Genomic DNA, 3,798 nt, shown 5'->3' on the forward strand with positions numbered 1-3,798 from the left:
CTCACCGAAGTTAGTGCACTTTACCCCGGGACACCCTGTATAATGCGGCACGAACACTACTCAAATACAGTATATAAAATAATATACTAATTTTTGATATGCTGGGGAATGAGATGTTCTATTATCCATAAAGTATGAAATCTTCTTATGTTGAAATTTAATTCATTATGTATATAATATAATCAGTACTAATATAGAAATGAACCCAAAAATGCATATAATTTCCAACACAGAATTTTTACACAAACAGCGCTACATAAATCATCCAAATAGGGTTATTAATATTATTTAGTACATTGTGTTGAATTATAAGGAAAAAAATTAAAAACAATTTACAGAATTGCGAATAAATTACACTAACCAATATTACTATGGCGGCCTCCGTGGTTGAGTGTTTACGAATCCGGAGGTCGCGGGTTTAAATCGAGGCGTGTGCCTAGATTTGTGTAATTTGTGTAATTTGTGTTATTTTTGAATTTGTTCATTAAAATAATATGTAATATATTTGCGGATTTAGGTGTATTTAGTGACAAGACCGGAATAGCCAGATACCTTCCTCTTTCCTATCTCCTTTCCCTCCCCACTACCTCAAGCCCCACAACATACCCGAGTTGGGGTTGCCATAGCCCCCCTGGCTTGCTAACTGCTCCCACTGTTGGGAGTAGTTAGGACTTATGTAAAGTATTCATTAAGAGGAAGCTACAAGCCAAAAATGTGTATATTCTTAGTATACCTTATATCGTAGGTAATAGGCATTAAAATCGCTTGACAATCGTAGGTAATAGAAACGTTCGATTTCAAGCAAAAAACTGGTTTTTATTTATTTTGTAAATAATTTAATAAGATAGCAAAAAAGTTAATCAAGTGAAACTGTCACAGATAATCTTAGCTATAATACTGTATTTTTTTTAAAGTTGTTTCCTTTATGCGTTCATACATTTCTATTAAAAAATATATTTTTAGTAGTTTGCATTTATATTTTTTATTGAGTAATTTATTTTTTATTTGTATTTTACTCGAGCGAAGCGATAAGAAAACCTTCAATTTATCTAAATCAAATTTTTTGGTATTCATAATGTACACCAATTCGTTATAAAGATTAATAAAAATAGTGATTTGGCATTAAGCTTCGCCTTAAACAACCCAATACGAATCTGGAGTTCGCCGTTTTGAGTCTCCAGTAGGTAACTCTATCCTGTTGAATGCAATTTTAGCAAAATATCGTATTATTTTATTGGCAGCAAAACCCTTTTAACAAACACATATTCGTATCATTCGACATAATATTTGAGTGATGTGTTTTGTACTGAGGTGGCATCATTATGTTAACAGTCAAGCTTATTTGTTGCCGAAAATTGTTATTTCCTTCGCTCTTTCATAGAATTTAGCATGCGGGACTATTAGGACTAAAGGAATTAGAGAATATTGTTGACCTTATTTGCAAAAACCACCATTTTCAAATTTTATTACTTTTTAATTAGCCGTATTGGTAAAACCAAAGCTACACAATACAAGACGACTCAGATTTTCTTTAAAGAAAGGTAATCCCGTTAATTTAGTAATGTAATTGAAATGAAAGTTAAATTTGTTCAAGAAATAATGCCCTCATTAAAAATCAATAAACTTAGGGGTTTTAGAAGCATCAGCGTTACTCTACTTTAAATGACTCACAAATATCACAAGTGTTTAAAAATAAAAGAATGTCATAATACACTGATATAATGAATGTGTATAGTTTATTTAGTCCATGTTCCAGGGCGCTACTGATGTACTGTCAGTAGCGCCCTGGTGAAGAGCTGCTTCTTCCCCTCTGCGAGTTGCATTATTGCTTCATTCTCACAATATACTCACTGCCTACAGACGGTGGATCAATGAAGAGAGAAGTGTTCATGAGGAGAAAACATGACGCGAAAGTGAATGCTACAAGACATGCCCGAAGAAGACTTGGCACGATCGAGTGAATCCAATATAATGGCAAAAGTCAGAATACGATGTATGAATGTGAATGAACTCTGCCTACCCCTGCGGCCAATCTCTAGCCACTATTGATGGCGACAGAATAATCCTCAAACACGATTATCTAGTCTTTTTGGATAATGATACCTACGTGTATATGTATGAGTGTGCCATCCTCTGCCACTGGAGTTACTGCCACTAACTAACCAACCATCACGCCGTTTCTCCGCAGAGGTAGGCAGACACGATGGACCGCAACATAACTCTGTCTTGGCATTCATTCTTTCTACCTGCCCAAAACATATGTGCGCCCCTTCCTTGATCTTACTCACTACGCTTATCACACCAGACTTGCTTTACCACACGTCCGTCTCGGAGATCCTACGTTTACACCATTCAGTCTACTTTCGTCCTTCCTTTGCCAGTTCCCAATCCCATGAATAAACCACTCACCGCACGCCTTATTGCCTTTCATACATTACTTGTATTTCACACTATCATGCGTGGCTTTACCACACGTCCGTCTCGGAGATCCTACGTTTACAGCATTCAGTCTACTTTCGTCCTTCCTTTGCCAGTTCCCAATCCCATGAATAAACCACTCACCGCACGCCTTATTGCCTTTCATACATTAATTGTATTGTACCTGCTTATATTGTCCGTACTCGGACTACTATGTTTTGTAATATACCCACATTGTTGTACTCCTGATCAACATACCTTAAGCATTGTATATATGATAAGTCTTCATAGTGTGAATAAATAAATAAATAATCTACAGTAGGTACCAGCAGCCGTAACCAAAAAGATTTAAGAATAATGTTACCAGCAGGAAAGAGTATAATTTTAACGGTTCTTCAAATTCACGTATAAGTATTATTGTTGACCACAATTTGATACTACCCTCTTATCAGGAGACAATACTTTTGCTTTGAACTATTGTGTGTGACGCACATATGTACCTTATTTATATTTCATCAATATAAATAATTGATTCAGTACAGAACAGATATAGAGATTTTTTTCCCGACGAAATATTTTATGCCATTATTTGTTTTATGATGCAAACATAAATAATTTTAAAAAGAGTCCCTTTCTTGTGTAGTAGTGTACTGGGTGGATAAAAAATAATTTAATTTAGTTTTTAAATTATTATAAGCAATAATTAGTCGCCTGCAAAATCAATAAAAAAAAATGAAAATATCTCCTGAGTAAAAATAAATGCCGCCGACGGGAATTGAACCCGCGCCTTCTGATGTCCAATCAGACGCTCTGGACCACTGAGCCACGTCGGCTTATTTTCAACCCGCCAAATAATTCAATATGTGTAATTTAGTTTTTGTTAGGAAGTTGAAGAATAAATCGAAAACTAATAATATTTTTTCCGGATAACTCGAAGAATAAATCTATAAATATTCAATATTTAATCATAATTAATAATTTAATAATTCAATAATTTAAAACTGCAACAGATTGGGATAGAAGGTACTGCCCTAAATTGGTTTAAAGGCTACCTTACACAAAGATCGCAAACAACTGTTATTCACTCAAACCGAGCATATAGAAGTAAATGTCTATCTATCTCCTACGGTGTGCCCCAAGGAAGTGTTCTAGGTCCGCTCCTATTTCTCATATATATGAACTCACTATTGAAACTGGACATTGATGGCAATATAATATCTTTTGCTGATGATACGGTTATCATATTCACTAGCAAAACATGGAAGACATCAATAGAGAAGGCAAATTATGGTATTAACAAAATTAAAAAATGGCTAGACTCCAACCTCCTCACCCTAAATGTACAAAAAACACAATGCATACACTTTTCAATCCGTAAAT

General features: G+C 34.8%; 1 non-coding gene across 1 annotated transcript; it reads right to left on the reverse strand.

The window, feature by feature from the left end:
- Positions 1-3,178: 3,178 nt before the first annotated feature.
- On the reverse strand, positions 3,179-3,251 carry TRNAS-GGA (transfer RNA serine (anticodon GGA)). The gene has a single exon. It is a non-coding gene; the product is annotated as a tRNA-Ser (tRNA).
- Positions 3,252-3,798: the final 547 nt, after the last annotated feature.

This window comes from Hesperophylax consimilis, chromosome 29 (assembly GCF_061612785.1).
Source record: "Hesperophylax consimilis isolate HC1 chromosome 29, BYU_Hcon_1.0, whole genome shotgun sequence".
NCBI classification, from domain to species: Eukaryota; Metazoa; Arthropoda; class Insecta; order Trichoptera; family Limnephilidae; genus Hesperophylax; species Hesperophylax consimilis.